The sequence below is a fragment of the Myxocyprinus asiaticus genome, chromosome 29 (assembly GCF_019703515.2).
Source record: "Myxocyprinus asiaticus isolate MX2 ecotype Aquarium Trade chromosome 29, UBuf_Myxa_2, whole genome shotgun sequence".
NCBI classification, from domain to species: domain Eukaryota; kingdom Metazoa; phylum Chordata; class Actinopteri; order Cypriniformes; family Catostomidae; genus Myxocyprinus; species Myxocyprinus asiaticus.
In genome coordinates, this window is record NC_059372.1 from 18,528,940 (window position 1) to 18,551,248 (window position 22,309).

At 37.7% G+C, this 22,309-nt stretch overlaps 1 protein-coding gene across 4 annotated transcripts in view; it reads left to right on the forward strand.

Moving 5' to 3' along the window:
• LOC127420136 (zinc finger protein 385A-like) overlaps positions 1 to 22,309 on the forward strand; it is a 161,718-nt gene that overhangs the window by 43,812 nt on the left and 95,597 nt on the right. The window contains exon 1 of one of the 4 annotated variants that reach the window (XM_051662174.1): positions 19,254 to 19,270. The exons of the other annotated variants lie outside the window; for them this stretch is intronic. The gene's annotated coding sequence lies outside the window, so the exon portion shown is untranslated. Of the gene's footprint in view, positions 1 to 19,253; positions 19,271 to 22,309 lie in introns of those variants that run through there. 4 annotated transcript variants of the gene reach the window in all.

Here is a 22,309-nt window from a genome sequence, read left to right on the forward strand (position 1 = left end):
GAATTGCACTCTGTGGCACTGCAGAATTTTGACGCTGAGCGCTGGTGGTGTATGCATGCCTTCATAGAAAATAATTGTTTCGAATTTTAGAATGTGCCATGTTGTCCATCAGACATTTCTGGTGTGCGACCCCTTTTAATTTACCCTGCCGCTCACACTTTACCAAGGTTGTGTTTTGAAATATGTTAGAAAATACAAAAGGTGCATCCCAATCTGCACACTTCTGCACTATTCTACGCAATTTTGTAGTATAAGTGGTGCGAGTAGTATGTTTACACTGAAAATGCAGCAAAAAGAAGTGTACTTTAAGTACTCAGATGATGCACTCAATGCACGTGACTTGCCGTGCATCACGGAAGGGGCGGAGTTACCTGGCTGTGCTGCTGGTCTGACAAAACAGTTGTAAATTATGAAGAATGTAGCAGCTAGCGAAACTTCAGTGGATACAGCACCTTACAAATGTGATTTGAATGCTTTACCATCGCCCCAATCTGTGTGAATATGTACATTGTTTAAGATACAAGTGTTGAACTGAGGTTGGCTTACACGCTAAAGCTAGCGGCAACACATCACGTGCGCTTGAAATGTCGCTTCCGTTAGCTGTTAAATGGCAATTGCATCTGTGTAGAAAAAACTGTTAAGTATTCCATTTGAAACAATAATACACTACATGGCTGAGTGCATAGTATATTTTGTAAGTGCATAGTGTATAATGTGTTGTTTGGGATACAGCTAAAGACTATTGTGCAACGATCAGCCCTATTTATAGCTGAAACAGTTTTGATAAATATCGAAATTATTTATCGAATATATTTATTTAAATATATTTTCCCAATTTCATTGGGAAAATCTTCCGATTATCGGTGTGTGAAGTTTTACTCTTAATTTCATTTTTATGTCCCAATTCCGAGATTCTTTCTGTGTTTTCTGCACCACGAAATCATGGGCCCTACCCTGCTGAAAAGTCTTGGTGGTCACATATTTTGTATTCTGGATGCTGATCCCACCAGGCATCTTAATTAGCTCAACCAGCAAGACTTCCTTTGTCAGTCAGCTTCACAAGAAAGTCCATGCTGGTTGAGCAGCATTTTTTTTTGCTGGTGAACAGCATGGCTATGCTGGTCCACCTGCTAGACCAGCACCAAATCAACACTAACCAGTGTGGACCAACATGGAAATTAATGCTGGTCTAAGCTGGTCTTTTCAGCAGGAAATAGTCCTATTACAGCTCTCCAGTAGCACTGTGCTCCCCTGCAAGCTTATTGAGACTGCCAGTTGCTTAAGCATGTTTTGAGAAATCTGTGATGAAAAACAGCAAAGCGGCTTCTGGAAAAAGATGTGGGCCATTTCCATAAAATTAGCCTAGCAAATGGAATGAAGCAGCATCCCCTGCCGAGCAGAGACAACACAGAGAGCTGCTGAAGAATTGACAATCTTCACTCTGCAATACGGCATCTGTTCATCTTGAATAAGTGGCCTTCCATGGAATTAGGCAAAAATATCCTTACAGTGGGACCGGAATTGCAATAAAGAGGACATTACACAGCACAAAATTCATAAAGCAGAGTTAATTAAGGCTTCAACTCAGTCGCCGCATTCCTGTGTGGTTTTGTTGTCTATTTCTACATATTTCAGTGTTCTGTCTTGGGTGATGGGATCACAGTGCAGACACTGCTACATATCTTCATTAACAGATTAGCTGTGGGAAATTAATCCTGCTCGGTTCCTTCTCCACCCCAGTCTCATTGCCTGTTTTTTCATCTTCTGTCATTTCCACTTAGGCTTTTCCCTTGCACACACACACAACGTCAGCTCACTAGGATGCTAGCTTCTGTTAAGCTCTTCTTTTCTTCCCTGAAGGTGCATCAGTAGCTCAGCGGGTGTACTGACTCGAGACATAACAAATTAAGGTCACAGCAGGCAGTGGACAGCACAGAGAACCTGTGCTAGACCAACTTTCCCTGATCTAACTGGTGGACCAGCATTGCCATGATGTTTACTAGCAAAAATGCAAAGACTGGACCAAGAAAGTCTTGCTGGTTAAGATAATTAAATGGATAGTTCACCTAATACTGAAAATTCTGTCATCATTTACTCACCCTCATGTTGTTCCAAACCTGTATGAATTTTTTTCCTTCTTCCATGAAACACAAAAGGAGACATTAGGCAGAAAGTTAGCCTCAGTCGCCATTCACCTCCATTGCATATTTTTTTCCATGCAGTGAAAATAAATATTGACAGTCTGTTGGTCCTTAACATTTGGCCAAACATCACTATTTATGTTTTATGGAAGAAATGAAGTCATATAGATTTGGAACACCATAGGTGAGTAAGTGATGACAGATTATTTTTTCTTTTTCTTTTTTTTTTAACTACATGACTAGCAATGCTGGTATTTTCAACAAGGCCAGTGCAGTTGAGGCCTGACACTATCTTACTCTAGGGAGTCATAATCATTTAATCTAGACCCTTTGTGCCCCCTATCCTCCTGCTCTCCCCAGAGGCCCAAATCACCTTTTGTTTGAATAGAGAAATGATGAAAGGTGCTGAGTGTCTTTGAACTTGAGTAGGAAAAGAAAAAGGTGATGTGAAGCCCAATGAGATATGTTACTGCAGCTCTGGGGGTGTTTTTTGATATTGACCAGAATTGAGAGAGTGTATTACTTCTGAATGGGGTTGGCATGAGTCATACTGCTCACTGGTGCTTAATGTTGAAGTTCTCCCACAATGCATCTATTTCGGGCTTACATTTCTATCACTGTCTATGTACTTAGGGAACACTTACATAAGGCCTCCATGCTTGAAAAACGGAACAAAATAAAAACAATTTATTTACGTCTCCCGAAAACTTTCCGTTCAACTCCCAAAATGATAAACATTGTTTTAGGATGTGCTGTGTGCAGCATATATACTCGTTCTTGGGTGAATCCCAATGGATCGGCTATCATTAACACCTTGGTGGAGGTGGACGGCTTTGGGCAGATCTCCCCTCAAGGACGGTATCCAATTCTGCCTGTGTGTGCGCGCCTGTGTAATCCATAGCTGCTGGGAGGATGACCTTCACAGCATGGAGCCTCAAAGGCTAATGTGACAGTGAGAGACGAAGGAAGGAGAAGGAAAGCAGGGTATGAAATGACATATTTAGCCATTCGCCTTGCTGATCGCTCAATTCCTAAAGGGATATATCACTAAAAGATACAAATTCATCATTGACAATATCATTTATTCACACTCATTCTGTTCTAAAACCGTATGACTAGGGCTGCACGATTATGACAAAAATCACAATTTCCTATTATTTTCCTTGATATTATAATCACAATTATTGATGTCAGTTCATCAAATGGGAACATTCTATTTTCGTTGCCTTCTTTGTTTGCTGTGTATTTACAAGTGAGGAGCATGACAAGTAACGGATTGAAAACACTTCCAAATTACTGACTGTGGCGTGCACCACCACGAACAGAGGCGAAACATAAAGCAAGCATCTGGGCATCAGACTGTTTAAAACTTGCACATTAGAATTGGTTGTCAATACTGAAAGGATTATAGACTACTTTAAGCATCTCTGATTCGCAATTGCTGTTTCATTGCTCAACGGACATGTCTGAGATTGGTTAGTATGTTCAACTGCTGCAAAAACATGTAAATAGAAACCTTTGACGCAAAAGGAGTAGACTTAATTGGAAAGCTGTAATCACCGGTTTTCACAATTAATTATTCGAGGCATCCGTAATTGTAATCTCTATTACTTTTTCAAATAATTGTGCAGCTCTGCATATGACTGTCTTTCTTCTGTTGAACGCAAAATGAGATGTTAGGCAGAATGTTAGCCACAGTCACCATTTACTTTGATTGGGCCTCATTCGTGAAACACAAGCAGAACTAATCTTTTTGTTAATCGTTCATAAAGTAATTCTGACGCAAATTCTGGGATTCATTAACATTTTCGTATTTTCAAAACGTTAGTTTGTACGAACAAAATTTACACCTGTGCCCGACCACATGTAAATTGTGCGTTTGACATCCAATAGTGTTGTGTTCTTTCAGGCAAACTGCCATGACTACATTTTGATAGAAGTGAAATTAGATAATTAATGAAAAAATTAACTAATAATTAAATGAATGAAATTAACCTTAAAAAATAACAAATGAGTAAAAATAAAAAAGCTTTGTTTTCTTTTTAAACCATAGCCTATACTTATTTAGAAACGTTTCTTTGCTGCTTATATATATATATATATAATTATTATTTTTTTTTTTAAGTATAGTTTTATTCCCAACTCTGCTTATTAAACTGCTTATCGTTTTTTTCCAACAGAAGTGCTTGACATGGGGTGAAAATTTCATGGAAATATGCAGAGTGTGTTTGATTTTCTCAAAACAATTAATGCCCTCTAACATGACTGGTCGGACAGATGTTTTTATTTGATATGAGCTATAATTCTAGTTTCATAATTTAGGATAGGCATCAGTAAATCATGTTCAGTTGATAACGTATGGTCAGCGCTAATGCTGTTAAACCCATAAATAAACACATCGCGGGCAGGTGCGTAAACAATACAATGGGGAAAAATAGAAAAAGTCCTGCACACTGTCGTATAGATTGCAAATCTGTACTATCTTACAGCGTTTCAGTCAAAGATCTTCTTCATGCATTCTATTAATTTCTCTGAAGATTCTTCCAGTTATAGTATATCCAGGGTTGGGAGGGTTAAATGTATTCCAAAGTATTTAGAATACGTTACTGACCTTGAGTAATCTAACGGAATACGTTACAAATTACATTTTACATACTTTGGATTACTTCTTCAGCACTGGTAGATTTTTTCACTTGTTTTGACTATAAAAACTCTGCCAGTACAGTAAGACAAAATACACATGTTAAAAATACATTCTCTGAAAAACCTAAATATCTTATGCAGTGTTGTTTCTGAAACAAGATAAATCAAATTGTTTTAAGGATATTTAGATATTTTTACAGGAAAACAATACAAACATTATTATCAAGAATATGATTTTTGCCCTTATATCAAAGGTCTTACTAGAAAAAAAAAAGAAATTATGATCCAACATGAATTTTCTTGATAAAAAAATATGATCATGTCTGCTAACATGTGCATGTAAAATGGCTAGAAATAGCATTTTAGCTTAGCATAAAGCTGACAATTTACACAAGGTTTATTTCTATTTATTGTGCTCCAAACTTACTTCAAACTTACTTCTCTGTCTGCTCGTATGAATGTAATACATCATAAGAAAGTGTTTCACCGCTGTTCAAATGCAGTTTGGATCGCATCATTTATATGTATAAATGTTTTCCATCTGAAAGGACTAAATATTAAATGAAACAAATGACAATAAAATGCAAAGTAATCTCTTCAGTAATCAAAATACTTTTTTAACTGTATTCTAATTACCAATGATTTAAATTGTAAATGTAGTGGAATACAGTTACTTATATTTTGTATTTTAAATACGTAATCCCGTTACATGTATTCCTCTCTGACATTCTCATTGGTCAACGGATGCCAACATCTGAAAGCGTTGCAGCAAAGAATGACATATTCTCACATTTTGGTCACTGTTGAAAAGCCTTGCATTTTTCCTCTACGTCCTTGCGACGGACCATCCTTATTGGATGTGACATTCATGGTAAGCTCTGAGACAGTGTAAACTCTAGTGTGTAGGCACCTATATACATTTGGCAGATGTTTTTGTACAAAACGACCTTGTAACAGTTAAAGGACGGGCAAGGAGGAGGTGGGAACCGGCTGAACAATAAACAAAGTTTTAATGAGAAACTCAACTTAAAACAAACTTAAATAAACACATATGAAACGTGGCCGCGTGCGTCTCTCTCTCTCTCGAACCGGTGTCTCCGGCTGCCCTTTATCTCGCTCTCCCACTGATCAGCTGATTTGTGCTCCATCACGGCCCGGCCACATCCTCCTCCTCATCACAGACCTATAGTTAATTAGTATGTTTTATCATTATGTGCATTCAGTGGGAAATGCACCCATGACCTTCATGTTACAAGTGTCGAACAACTGAAGTTGAAGATGTTGTATATATTTAACTACCAGTAGTGGGAGTTTTGACCAGTTTGATCTTGGTCAAGAGAGGACGGGCTTATCAAATATTACTTGATCTTTGATGGATGAGATAAGAGAAGCAGAAAAGGAAGTGACTTGTGTAATGCTGATTCAGCGTTCGGCAGTGAACTCTTGATATGGTTTCATCAAATCTCATCAAACACACCAGCATGCACAGGTGCCGCCCTCCCTACGCCACCACCTTCAGCTCACAAAGCCAGTGACCTCTAAAAATGCCTCTCTTCTCTCTCGCTTACTGTTTGATGTGCCATCTATTCTCTTCCTCTCCATCCCATTTCTCTCTCTTTTTAATTTCTTTTTCCATCTCTCTTCTCTCTGTCACCCCCTCTATTTTTGTCAGAAACAATCAGTGGATTTTCAAGCTGACTGCCTCGCATTGCCGCAGTCACAGACATGGAGGGAAGTATGAAGGGAGGGGGTGAAAACAGATAAAGAAGGACAGAGGGTGACAACATACACAAGAAACAGGGACAAAAAGGAAAGTAGAGGGCTGTTATGTTTTGGAATCCTTTTTGAAGAAACATCAAATCTGTTCTTCCAGGTGGCCAACAGTGAGGTGACAGCACTGCAGAGCTGCATTCCAATACACATGCAGTCATTCACAAGTATCTCTCTCTCCCCCCTTTCCCAGCAAGCTCACAAAGCTGCTCTGAGCTCTGCCACTATTTCTATCCTCCTCACCCGACTCTTCACTCTCACTCTGGAGGAACATGTGCATCTCACATTCTGAAACCATGCACCGCAGTACAGCCGGCAAGCTGGGGAGACCTCCAAGGTGCATTAAATTAAATGTGCATGTCCTTTGCTACAGATAGACAGGACATACTCTTAAAATAGCAGCAGAGAGAGACGAGAAGAAGACAGCACTGTTTAAAAGACTAGCATTGCTGTGTTTTGGATGCTGGTATCCCCACCAGGCTTCCTAAAGGGATAGTTCACCCAAAAATTAGAATTATGTCATGATTTACTCACCCTCATGCCATCCCAGATGTGTATGACTTTCTTTCTTCTGCTGAACACAAACAAAGATTTTTAGAAGAATATCTCAGTTCTGTAGGTCCATACAATGCAAGTGAATGCTGATCAGAACTTTTGAAGGTTTAAAAAGCATATAAAGGTAGCATAAAAGTAATCCATATGACTCCAGTGGTTTAATCAATGTCTTCTAAAGCAACATGATAGGCATGGGAGATAAACAGATCAATATTTAAGTCTGTTTTTACCATAAATTCTCCTTCCTGCCCAGTAGGTGGCAATATGCATGAAGAAGGCAAATTGGCAAAAACAAAGAAGAAGAATGTGAAAATTAATGTGTAGACTGATAGTAAAAAAGGACTTAAATATTGATCTGTTTTTTACCTACACCTACAGTATCATATCACTTTTGAAGATATGGATTTAACCACTGGAGTCATATGGATTACTTTTATGTTGCCTTTATGTGCATTTTGGAGCTTCAACATTTTGGTACCCATTCACTTGCACTGGATGGACCCACAGAGCTGAGATATTCTTCTACAAATCTTTGTTTGTGTTCAACGGAAGAATCAAAGTCATACACATCTGGGATGGCATTAGGGCAAGTAAATAATGAGAGAATTTTCATTTTTGGGTGAACTATCCCTTTAATGTTGTTGATTTACTAAAAAGAACTGGATAAAAAGAGTTTCCTGTAATAGAAACTAGCGAATACACTAGTCACTTTTTAGGTTTCGTGCTGTAGATTCAGTAGCAGAATAGTATAATTTAATAGAATAATTTCATGCCACTGAATAGTACTGCAGGAAACACTGTCTGTGAGTATTTTAGTATGCTTTTCTCTCCGCATTGCTGGAAGAATGCACATTTGAGTTCTGTTAACGCAGCCGAACATCATGAAAATCTGCTAAATTCATTGGCCAAATTGAAAATGTATATGTTTTTAGCACTTGCCGGGTGTTAATTTCAGACCCTGAAAGTAAGCCTCCCTGTGCATTTTTTTTTTTGCTGGTAAGCAACAGTGTGCTGATCCATCACCTTAACCAGCACAATACCACCACTAATTATCATAAATCACCTTGGACCACCATGGAAATTAATGCTGGTCTAAGCTGGTCTTTTTAGCAGAGAGACAGAGAGAAACCAAAATCAACAGAGAACTTAACAGAGATAAATAGGGAAAACTGAGAAAGAGAATGGAAAAGAGAAATATTTATGCATACTGAGTGAGAGAAACTGGGATAAATCAGAGAGAGAGACACTAAGTGAGAGAGAAACCAAAATAAACAGAGAGAGAGAGAGAGAGAGAGAGAGAGAGCATGCCTTTCTTTCTGCTTCTGTTACTGGTTTTTCGCTACAAGGATGAAGCCTGGCATTATTCTGGATCAACAGTCATGCTACCCACATATGCCAGCAGTGGCCAGAGGTGAACATCAATATTCATTGAATTAGATACTCTGACTTCTCAGATTTGTTCCACCCATGTTGAGAAGGAAATTACTCAAAGGATAATGGTAGCAGATAAACCGGCCATTCAGATAGGCCAATTGATTTGAATGGAAACGGTCTCTAAGCGACTGTAACAGTGATAGATCTAAATGCTTAAGACAAACACGTGGGCATTTAAAATTAAGATCTAAATCTTTTTATTTGTGTTGGGAAGCCATTATGGTGAGAATTACTGAGGACGTGATGGACTGCCAGTTGTGTCTGCCCCACACAAGACCGATCACACAAACAGATCACTTTAATGGCCCGCGTGACCAAATTGGAAGTGTTGCACGGCAGGCCTTAGCACAAGAGTGGTAGATTTCACAGAATGATGCCAGAATGATTTTGCCCTCAATGTCCTTCATGGTGCAGGTGGAGTGTATAAATAAGAGATCAAGTCCAGCGTTAAAGAGTCAATGAAATGGCTTGGCAATTACAGATTTCAGTTCTGTGTTGACGTATTTCCTGTTGAAACAGGTTTGGACATGACATATCGATAGGCTCGTCCATTAAAAAAAAAAAATGAAATAGCCAACAGGCTTTAGTTGAATGAATGTTACTTTTATATAGTGCTTTTCTGACACTACACTCAAAGCACTTAACACAGTGAACAGGGGACTCTCCTCAACCACCACCAGTGTGCAGCATCCAACTGGATGATGCAACAGCAGCCATAATGCACCAGTACACTCACTACAAACCAGCTATTGGTGGAGAGAAGAGAGCAGAGTTAAGAGCCAATTAATGGATGGGGATTATTAGGAAACCATGACTGATGAGGGCCAACAGGGGAAATTTGGCCAGGACACCAGGGTTACACCCCTACTCTTTTCAGGAAGTGTCCAGGGATTTTTAATGACCACAAAGAGTCAGGACCTCAGTTTAACATCTCATCCGAATTACTATGCCTTTTTACAGTATAGTGTCCCTGTCACTATTCTGGGGCACTAAGACTCACACAAACCACAGGGTGAGCACCCCCTGCTGGCCTCACTAACACCTCTTCCAGCAGCAACCTTAGTTTTCCTCAGGAGGTCTCCCATCCAGGTTCAACCCTGCTTAGCTTCAGTGGGTAACCGGTCTTGAGCTATAGGGTGATATGGCTGCTGACATGAGTTTCATTGTCACTTGAGTCAAATAAACCATGATTTGCTACCTATTGGTCGGTTTCAGAGGGAGAGACACTGTCATTCTAGAGAGCATTTGATTGGACAAATGCAATACTTTTGGTCCGTTTTCCCAAAGAAAAAGACTCTAAATTTGGCCAAAATTTAAGAGTACACCAGCATATACAGTAGATTACCTCACACACATAAAAATAGCTCTTTGCCTGAACTTGATTCAATCGTGGACAGTGGTTCCATGTGTTTGAAATAAATTTTCTTAACTTAAATTACTATATAATCTCAACACAAAAACTTTGTGTAGAAAGAACCTAATTGAATTGGGTAAACCCAATAAAATTAGACATGTCAATATAACTCAAATAAATATATTTTATTTGTTTATGTACTGCCTAGTGAAAGTGAATGCTAGCATGCTAAATACATGCTGGTTTGAAGAACTACAGTGTAGTTTGGTAACTATGCTATGGGTAGCACAGCAATTACTCAACGAAGCGAGCAATCAATTGCATGTGTGCCATCTACCTGTCTTCATCGTTAGCTTAAGCGCCACTCTTCATTTGTAACCCCAAAACTCCAACATGACAGAAACTCTTCTAAATCTCAACATAGCAAAACAAAAAGCACTAACAAGTATTCTCCTTTATATTCATCTTGCACAGAAACATATAAAATAACACTTAATTTAGAAAAAAATGGATAGAATGCAATGAAATCAAAATGTGACTTAAATTTCTAGAATTGTGTTGCTTTAGTTCAATTTAATTAAGTAAATGGAACAAGCAGCAAAAATATATATTTTTTTGAGTGCAGAGCAAACACAAATGGACCAAAGCCGCACAATTTTTGATTATTATAGTTTTGATTTCTATTTAAGATTCCTCCTTGAGTTAATGTACATGATAAGATTATGAAGTACCACAATCTTCTTACAGTGATGCTGGAGTGCTGGCTAATATTCTGTTTGCTATTAAAAACATGCAGCAGCCTGCTTTTAATCCACATGAGTTCTACAGAGTCATTGATTTCATTGGTATCTGAGTGTGAGCAGAAGTGAGAAAGAAAGAGTAACTAAGTTCCTCTTTGCTGAGTACATATGACACAGTTCTATTAATCTCACATTAAGGAAAAGGGATCAACAAATAAAAGAGAGGGAGTGGAGAAATACCAGCAAACGTAAGAGGTTAGTGCAGCTGTAGCCTCAGCGACATGAATTATGCATCCAAGGCAGTGAACAGAAAGTGGGAGCCTCCGTATGCCTCTCGGAGTTACCGGGTTATCCAAATGCATCCTCTTAATGCACGATGAGCTATGCAAAACCTTTTATCTGTAAACTGTTTTTTTCCTCCAAGCAAATAGACTAACTCTTAAAGCAATAACAACAGATGACATTTGGAACTTTAGGTGACTCTCAGTAGAGGTTTAGATTTCCTTTCAGAGGTCCATTGAAGATGCTTACAGCTGTAGCGATATGAAAGATCAGGTGTCTTTCATGGTGGAATGGGATCATACTGCAGTCCTTCTGTCATTCAGTGTTTTCAACACAAATGGGAAGAATTGGTAGATTGGCAGTTAGTATGAAACAGGGGGTCTCATACAGTGGTCTGGATGTTGATGCTTACTTTTCTGATATCAACAGATTTAAAGTAATGTAACATGTTTTTACATTAAAGTGGCTCCAAAAATAGTCATGAGTATGAGACAAAGAAATAGGAAAGAAAATATAATATATTATATTATATTATATTTAGGGCTTTCAATCAATTAAATTTTTTACAATGAAATACATGACATGCCAATTAATTAATAAAACTAATCACACATTAATTGTATATACCAATATTTGCTGAGAAACGCCCCCAAATAAAGATAAATCAGTATAAGTAATTGATAATAATTCAAATAAATACAAATATAAAATAAATAATATTATAATTCAGATTGAAATATATGGCATTGTAGCAGACGAGTAAATCTTTAATTAGACAATACAAAAAGTGTTTTTAGAAGTCAATATACTATTCCCATATCATATAACAAGCCTACAGCCCATAGCAGTCCATTTTGCAATTGAGTTGGTCAATTCAGGTGAATTAAACAATTTCTTTGGAGACTTCACTGTCTCTTTCTTCTCAGAAATTAACATAATTTCAACCCAAATCAAGATTTCATGTCTATTCAGTAATTTATTTGGTAGGAAGCAGTGTAATAGGCGTGACAATGTTCATGTTCGAGCAGCGCAGACACGTAGTGCATGTACATTTTCTTAGCATTTTCAGCGATTAAATTAATGGACCAGTCACAGTTGAATGTGATTACAGAATAGTTTAATTTTATTTTTTTAAAGAGTTTGCAGAGGTGGCTGTTAGTTTGTATCTCAGGTACCAATCAGGTACCAACACAACCATACTTTTATGTGTACAAATGTCTCAAAAAAGAAGAAGAAGAAAAAGAAGAAAAAGCCACCCAATTGAGGATGATTTTCTCCCACTACTCCATGCCACTCCTGAGAAATATCAAAGCCATAGAAGTGTTGTAGATGTACCTACAGGTGCACAGGACCCATAGGGACAGCATATCACTGAACATTTAATTCTCTCTCTCTGTGTATCTCTCAGCTATATTCTCTCTCTCCATCTCTCTTTCCTGTTTTTTCTCTCTTTGCCTCTTTCTTGCTCTCTTTTCCTTCTCTCCTGGGTAAGCTGGATACCGGGGTTAATGTATACACTTTGTCACATGCTGCACACTGCCAAGGTATCACTTTATATCCAAAGCCATGGAAAATCAAGAAATAAGGCAGAGGGGTGTTTTAATTGAGGGAGAAAGAGGTGAATAAAGAGAGAAGAAAAAATAGAAAAGAAGAGAGAGGTGGCTGATTGGGGATACGTGGCACGTAGAGGCTGGATAACCATCTTCTCTGCAGCCCTCCTCCAGCGTGCTGTTTGCTCAATCATCATTTACTGCAGAGAGACAAAAGGAGAGGAAGAGTGGAGGGGTGCTTAGTGATGCAGGAAGGAGGAAGTAAAGGAGTTTGAAGAAAAGAGGGGTGAATCACTCTAGATGCAAAGGCAAGCAGTGGACGGTGCTGCAGAAATTATGCACCGACCCATATGTGTGTGTGTGTGTGTGTGCTGTGTGTGAGGCTCATGAAGGTGGAAGCTAGGGTGCTATTAATCAGGAAACCCATCTTCTTGTGTATGCTTAGCATCTGTGTACAGTCAAACGCAGTTTTTCAAAGTATACTTGCATTCACAGGCGGTTGGTGCATGCATGCTACGACTGCTATGAGTCACTGGACTATCTCTCCTCAGGAGTTTAGACCCATAAAGATGTCTTTATATTCCTTCAGACTCGAGTTACACACACACACACATCTCCAGACCTCCTCACATGCGCTCTTGACGTACACATCCACTGTTTTTGTTGTTTCCACCTTTGTCTCCTGATGTTTAGTGGCATTACATCATCTTCTAGCGCTTCTTCATGAAAGCAACAGCTCAAATGTGAGTGTTGCTACCTTGTGGACCCACTAATTATTATTTATAATTCCAGGCACATGCGCATTCAGAGTATGTGCGATCAGGTTTGGGGAGTAACGGAATACATGTAAGGGATTACGTATTTACAATACAAAATATTAGTAACTGTATTCCACTACAGTTACAAATTAAATAGTTGTTAATCAGAATACAGTTACATTCAAAAAGTATTTTGATAACAGAAGAGATTACTTTGCATTTTATTGTCATTTGTTTCATAACATTTTTAGTCTGCTATGTTGGAAAACATCCAAATTAATGATGCAATCTGAGGAGTGTTTGAACAGCCGTGAAACACTTTCTTATGATGTGTTACATTTAAACAAGCTGACAGAGAGCACTTTCAGACTGTTATGAGAGAAAAGGTGGATATGATGTTAAACGATAGGAAGATGATGTCGTTGTGTATACCCTGTGAGGTTCTGAAATAAGTTTGGAGCAGCAGAAACAGTTAACCTTGTGTAAACTGACATGTGAACACTTGGCTTTATGCTAAGATAAAATTATATTTCTAGCCCTTGTACATGCACCTGTTATAAGGTGGGATTATATTTTTCAATCAAGAAAATCCACATTAGATGATACATTTTTCTAGTAAGATCTTTAAAATTAGGGCAAAGATTTACTGCAAAAATCTTTTTTGTATTGTTTTCCTGTAAAATGATCTAAAAATCCTTAAAAGAAGATACATTTACTTTACCTTGTTTTATAAGCAAAACTGCATAAGATGTTAAGGTTTTTTCAGAGAATTTATTTTAAATAAGGCCATTGATTTAACCTGTTAATTCAGTGTGATTAATTATATAAATAACACGTTAAAAAAAATGTACGCAATTAATCATGTCTTTGGACCGTAATAAGGAAGTTTCCTGAGCAATTCAAGCTTAAAGTACCACCCGTTTTCTCCAGGGGGCAGTAAGCAAAACATCAGCTGTATAGGCAACGTACAGCTTATTTTACAGAGAACAAACAAACCATCAGCAGACAGCACAACACTAGGACGCGTTCTTGCATTCAAAACACAGCTTGATGGAGCGCAGATCTGAACTTAGGGATCTCAAGACGAGTTTTTCTAAGTATTTATACTATGTTTAACTTGACACAGTGACCTAAAAATGGTATGTTTATGACACGGCGCAACCAAAGTAAGATGCCCCAAAAGCATCCGTCTGACGCAGGTGTACAATGAAGACAAGCTTTCATAATAAATATCAGACTGATTGACAAATTCAGTTGCAAAATGGATTGCTGTGAACTGTAGGCCAATGATTGGCTTATATTTAATAATATGCAACTAAAAAATATATTGGTACTCTAAAACCACTTTTTGTGTTTTCTTATCAATGCTTAACTCCTCTGCCACAGTAATGTAATGCATTTTAGTCATCTGAATATTTTTGTAATAATAACGATATATACTGTATATATAATTTGAAATTATTTAAATGTAACTGTTATCATTATTTCATCATTATATACTGAATTATTGTTATTTTAGGGGCTTTCTCAGCAAAGATTTATATATGCGATCAATTCGATTAATTAATCAGCACACCATGTAATTAATTTGATTACAATTTTTAATTGATTGACAGCCCTATTTTTAGGGTGTATTTTATCTTACTGTACTGGCAGATGTTTTTTTTTTCACTTGTTATTAACTTCTTTATAGTCAAAACAAGTACAAAATTCTTCCAGTGCTGAAGAAGTAATCCAAAGTATTTAGAATATGTTAGTGGCCTTGAGTAATCTAACGGAATATGTTACAAATGACATTTTACAGCATGTATTTTGTAATCTGTAGTGGAATACATTTTAAAAGTAACCCTCCCAACCCTGCGTGCAGTTAGAAAAATCGGGCCGCACACGTTCAGTGCTTGAGCACTCTGCTGATGATGAAATTTGCATCACGCGTCCTGTACGCAGACGCCTAGCATTCACATCTGACCGAAGTGTACTTTGGGCTTAAGTCACCCACAATAAGCCCATGACAAAGGTGTAGAGCCACGGGGGACGTGGGGGACACATCCCCCGCACTCTTTAAAAAGATTATTTTTGTCCCCTGCATTTTTCCAAGCTAAACCCATACTGAGTCCATATGGTGGATTTGTATAAAGTATTCTTTGCATTTTGTTACTTTGGGCTGATTGAGCTACCATCCAGCCAATCACAGGTGAGTTTCATGAGCCGAAATAACCCTTATGTAATAGGCCATCAGTCAGACAGTCTAATCAACGTGGCTCCGTTCATTTCTACAAAGTTGCTTTAAACAATGCTCATTTATTCATGTTTTTTATTTGCACTGGTGTTTTCTATATTAATGATCTAGAGATGAGGAACACACAAATAAGAGTTATTTATTGGCATATCGTTCTTGATTGGCAGCATTACGTGAAATACACTGCAGAAAAAAACAAAAACAAATGACAATCTTTTAAGCACACATTGTAAGTGGAGTTTATATCAGCGCATGAGTCTTCATTAAGTTATACTTTTAACATTGTTATACTTTTTACACTGACTGCGTCCGAAACAAGGAAAATGCTGCCTCTGGAGGCTGTATACGGAGTTAGGAAAGGATCAAGGCATGTCCAAATCCAATGTTTGCAACACATCTTGTCTACTGAGGTACCTTCATCTGATCGATTTTTGAAGGCAGCATAGATTTATCCTTCGCTACCTATGAAATCCCACAATCCTGTGCTCCCGAATCCATGGTGGTTGAGCTGAAGAAAAAAAATGGTGGCCGAAGAGGCAGTTGATAGCCAATTTGTGTTTAAATGTACTTAAAAAAAAAAAAAAAAAAAAATTCTAGCAAGAAAGTAGTATTGTAGTTATTAAATATACACTTGGTTATCGCCAAAACTCTCTTGATTTTGTTTTAAATTATTATAGCATTGCAGTTCGGTTGGATGATTGAAGCAGACACGTTACCTTTAGTGGACAGTTGCTGGTATCCTAGCAACGATGTGACCTTATGCTGCCTCAGTAGCCTGTCCAAAACCAGTTCCTGGAGGTACCTTCATATGCAAATGCTGTCTGTTGAGTCATTGACTGATAGGGCAGCGAGGCAACAAGAATGCTACCTTTGGTTTCGGATGCAGCCATTATGTTTATGAGGTAATAGTTTGATCGGTTGTTTTTGCCAATTTAAGCAGATTACTAGATCTGTGTTAAATAAGTAAAGATATTTTTAATATCAGCTCCTGTTTTTTACCTCTATGTTGTGTGCAGTCGACAAACTGTTGGAAAAAAGATAGATCTGCTGTGTTCTTAGAACACATTTTACAGCATTTTACTGAAGTGAATAGACATGTAGAGACGCTTTTTTTATACATGAAAACGTACGGACGTTATTGAAACTCATTATAATTATTATAAGACTATTATTGTTGTCTTTTGATAAAAGTCATGCTCAGCAGCTCATAAACTGTAGGGACCTACTGATGTTCCCCCCACACACACACTTTTAAAATGACTGCTATAGCCCATGATGCACACACGCAATTTCATTGATTGCACAAGCAAATTAGTACCCGTTATTTGGAATCTTAGTAAATCATGGCCATAGAATAGTAATAAAAAACAATTACAGAGAAAAGAGAATTTTAATATTTAGAGAAAAGGCTAGTGTACAATATTAATGCACTGACAGCATTTGCACAATAACCTTTCTGCTGTATGCTTAGACTTTCTGTTTCTCTACTGCCCACCTGAGTGTATATGAATGTATGTGTGTGCACAGAGATTTCTTCTGCACTGTGTATAATAGTCCAAGACACACACTTACAGTACACAAAACACTGCTCTTATCTCAACAGACTCTTCCAAGTAGAGATGATTGAAGATAAATTCACTTCCTCCATACACAAAAACACACACCTGCTCCAGAAAATTCCAAATCTCTGATCCCCTGCTCCCTCTGTGAGCTTCTCCAAACTGTGAGTGAGTGTGTGTCTCCAGTGCAATCACTCAGATGATATCAACTGTCAGTCAGCAGCTCACTGATGAAGCCCGGCTCTTTTACATGATAATGGGATGCCACATTTAATCAGTCCTTTGTATGGCAGAGAGGGGGCAGTTCACTCATTAAAAAATACATCACAATAACAATGAAGAAATCTGCATCAGCAAACCTCCCGTTTTACACAGCAGTGGAGCTCTTCCTTCACACTCACCTTTCCTCTCCTTTCTGTTTTCAGTCTCTATCTGCAGCACTCTGGACTGGTACTAGTGCTAGATAACTATTGCAAACATTTAGTTCTTAATGAGTTTTCATCTAGCCTGTTTTTGACTTTTTTTCCAAGTAAAATATCTAATAATCCTAAAGGCAAGATACACTGACTGTAGAAGCTACACTGCATAAGATATTCAGATTTGTTTTCTATGAATATACCTTGAATATACATGTATTTGTCTTTCTGCACTGGTATAATTGTTTGAAGTATAATTTCTTGAATTTATGTTCTCTGAAAACAAGTCTAAATATCTTGCAGTGTAGAGGTTTAACAATTACTTTATTGTTCTACATTACCAGTACCAAAATATCTCATTATCTCAATAGAGGAGACTCACTTTCAGCTGGACTGCAAGATCGTCCCTGCCAGTACACATTTGCCAAATATAAACATGTGTTACTGCAGTCATTTTATGAGTGTGAAAGAGAAACAATACATGCAGTACAGACTCAAGGTTAAATGGGGATTAGATCCTCCTGGGGCTGTGGATGTATTTTTTGGAGGTTGAAAAGTAGCCTTAGGAAGACTTATTAATAGCTGGTCCTTTACCCACTGTTCAGTGTGTGCTTAAATCAACGTCACATGAATGTTAAATGAATATTCTTCCTTCACAGATTGATCTCACAGTGAAATCGGAAACAATAGGTTGACTTTTTTTGGTCTAAAATCGATCTGTGCGAAACACTGCCCCACTGGCCAAATCGGTATATCTTGCTGTGCATGTGTGAGATTCATTTTCCAAGAAGGATATACAGTAGCTGCAGGCATTGCTCCAAAAAAAGTTGGGAGCTCCAAACCATTAAAGATATAGAGAGCTCATTATTGACCCTTTCTCTATCATAAACCATGACTGGAAGTGACGCCCCCTTTTGGAGTTACTGCAACCTCATTTTGGAGTAACCATGCCCCATTCTGGAGTAACCCCGCCCTCTTTTGGAGATTCTACCCCCATTTGGAGGTCTCCAGCCTGCAGATATACCTACTTGCATTTTCCGGGTGTAATGTCCACAGAGGGGCGCCAAAAGTGAGTTGTAAAGCAAATTGTTTTCAGCTTTACAGGATGTAATACAGTGAAGTAGAATGCATATTTTATAAACTGTACCCCACCAACCCAAACCTAACCATCAGTGGAGTGAAAATGTAATGTCTGGGTGAAAAATACAACCCCGAAATCATGCTCATGCTCATCACTGATTATCCAAAACGCAATTACTTCCTGGTTTCAATGCGGCATGTGGACCTGGGTCTCCCATGCTGCTGACACAATACACTTCTGGTCGTGCCACAAGGGAAGGTATATATGCTTGGGCCGATGCAAAAATGTCTGATGTGACATGGTGCTTGTCAATGAGTGGGCATAATGTGGCTTATCCAAGATTACTGAAACTTTCCCGTGTTATCATGTTGATTAGTTGACAGTTTGCAGGGAGAGCTTTTTGGAAGTGGAAGATTCATAGAAGCAGGTCAGGATTCCCCCCTCTCTCTCTCTGTCTTCCTCTGCTGTTTTATTCACACGCTGCCTTTGGGACCTTTATTTTCAAAGAGAATATGTTTTCAGACTAACCCACTTCCCTGCTTTTTCTCTTTAACTCATGCTCTGTCTTTCTTGCTGTCTGCTTCTCTCAGTTCTAATGATAAAATAACAGTAACATGCATTCTTGCTGCATCTATGATGGACATTAAAACATGTTTCAACATGTTGCCATTGAATAATGCTTATCTGCCTTGTGCTTGCTGTCATTTAGGTACGTCTGAGAGATCAAATTTCTGCTTGTTCAGTTTTGGTGAGTAGAGTTATTTGTAAATAAGTGTAATAATTGTATCACAGTGTAAAAAAACAAACATATTTTTTCAGAGAAAATACAGTATAATTTACCATTCATACCACATTTTTCAATTTGTTTTTTTATTTCCCTAAAAATAAATGTATTCACACCAAATTTACATGCTCCCTGTTAACTTATTGCATGTGTTGCTAAAACAAAAAAACAAAAAACAAAACAGCCATTCTCCTTTAAATTAAGGTAAATGTCAAGATTTTCACATTTAAAATTTTATTTTAAACTGAGATGTCTATAAAATTAAATTCCCTTATAAATACATTTTCAACAAATTTGACTTATAAAGTTATGTTTTGAATATATTTTTTTCTTTATTTGACACAATATTTGCACAATATATGTTATATATTGATTTTATGCTGTACTCATAATAATGAAGAAACTCAACAAATAATTTGGAGTGAAGTCAACATTAAGCTGGAGTTTAGGAAATCCAACATAACTTATTTTTCTGCTTTTTCTGTTTACTTAAAAATAAAGCAACAACAACAACAAATACATTAAAAGTTTTTAAATGTAAGTTTACTTAATCCATTTGTATTGAGACAACATAAATCTTTTTTGCTGGCATTACTAAAACGGGGTGTAATTTTAACAGAAATAGTAATGACAAAAGAATTAAAAAAATGCTACAGTAAAAAAAAAAAAAAATTGGTTTTAGTGATAAAAAGTATAACATATTTAACAAGACAATACATGTAATTTTAAGTTAAAATATCGTAAAAAAATACAAATAAAAAAAAAATGTAAAAAAGTATGATTATACCATAAATTTATGGTTTAAATATATATTAAGTTGAACAAGAAACTACATTTAAAATCACAATAAAAAGCAATAATTGGCCATTCCCAGAAGTCCTTTTGTGATCCATTACATTTCATTGTATTTTATGAAAATAAAACATTGGGGTGTTCTATAATATCTTGTATGTTGTTTAGTAAATGTTTATTACATTATTTTAGTGTCCCATGTGTTACCCTGATGGTGTTTTTATGTGTGGGGGAGGTCTCAACATATGTATTGGTCATTGCTCCTGGAAGGTCTACTCTAAGTCATCATGTGGCCTTCTGTTGTTACTATGGTATTTAAAGGGATAGTTCATCTAAAAACGAAAATTCTCTCATCATTTACTCACCCTCATGCCATCCCAGATTTTTATGACTTTCTTTATTCTGCAGAACACAAATTAAGATTTTTAGAAGAATATTTCAGCTCTTTAGGTCCATACATGACTGCTGTCCATTGAACAAGCACTACACGACAACGCTTTAACTGTTGCGCAATGTCACCATGTCAACAACCGCGATTCCCCCTGAAAAAGTTTAAACATGCTCCACCCGCAAACATGGATAGGGGAAAATGGGCCCCATGGCCACGAGCTGGGCCCCATGGGAGTTGAAGGCCGCTGGGCTTCAGCCTGTGCGTTAAGGTGCCCCTGCTCCCTGCATAGTAGGGATGTGACTAAGGGGAGTAAAAACAAAAGAAAAAGAATGTAAAAGTGAAAGTTAAAGTTGAGATTTACTGAGCAGGGAGTTATTCCTTTAACAATAAATTGTACTTTTACTATTGCTCATACTTTAGGCTAGGGTATACTTCATGTGCTGTTCCATCTCTCCCACGATGGTGTGCTCAGCCTTTTTAAAGTAGTTTATTTTTACTATAAGGCCATACAGACATGTATTTCACATGCACACTACAACTGCTTTGTGATACACTTTTAGCACAATCAATGGCAGATGCAAGCGCCGACGACACTCAAACTGTCAGCGTGTCTCGGAAAACTAGGCTGTACTAGGCTGTTCATGTACTGTACTGAAGACAAAATTTGTGTCACATGTACAGTATTCTGAGTGAGATGTACTAGCACATGAAAAATCAAAGTATACTTTGACCTTAAAGGTTGGGAATTTGCTATGGACATTGAGTGGCTTATTGAGGAAGGGTTGATTTGGTTGGCCCCAAATGAAAAAAAAAAACCTTTAAAAAAACATAAGAGAAAAGTGAGAACCTGGTAACCACTCTGTAACATGGATTAGTAATGGATTAGCAAATATTGGGAAAGTTTTTCAGGCCAACTTCATAAATTAAGATAGTGAGCTTTGCACAGGAAAATGTAAAATTCCAGTTGTGCATAGCATTTAACTTGTTGTTTGTCTTTATAGTAAGCACAAAAGTCTCCTTGCATTAAGGACAATCAGATTTCCATGGACATAGACCAATGATGAGTGACGTTTAAAGAGCCCAGAGCACTTAAAGAGATTGGACAGAATCTACTAATGGCACATGGATAGACCAGTCTCTTGCATGGAAGATGCACTTTTTTTTTATCATGCCACTTCATAAAAAACACTCAACCTTTCCAGATATGAACCTTCTTGCCTGTCCTGAACAAACCCTCCTCTATTATTTACGTCCTGCGTTATGACTTACTGAGACTTGGTGTACTTGTTTTGCAGTTTTTTCTTTTATAGTTGTTCAAATGGAGGCCTCCAGGAACTGGTAATAAAACAGGCAGAGGCAGATCATCTTACTCTTGTTCCTCTCTGCTATCTGTGCGGGAATCTCATGGCCTTCTTTCTCTCCCTCCGCAGATGAATTTGGGCTAATCCAGCCATTTGTGCTGAGTGATAGGATTTCATACCTGAGGGCAGGAGGCTTTGAGAAAGCGGGCAAGAAAGACAGAATGGCCTTTGTTGTTCCTGGGTGTACACCCCAGACCTTAAGTATTTAATGGGGGGTGGAGGAGAGAGGGGAGGTTATGGATGGATTGAGAAAGGATAGATGGGCAATAGCTGGGGGGGGTTCAGACAGGTGGAGAGAGAGGGAGTGGTTATGTTCCAGAGCACTCGTTAAAGCTGCAATGATTCTTTTTTGGTGGAAGGGTACAATACTGACAAAAAGGGATCAAAAAGTAACATGGAACTACCATGATTTTTTGGACACGGTACTGTAGTATTCTTGAAAGTACCTTGGAGTCCCAT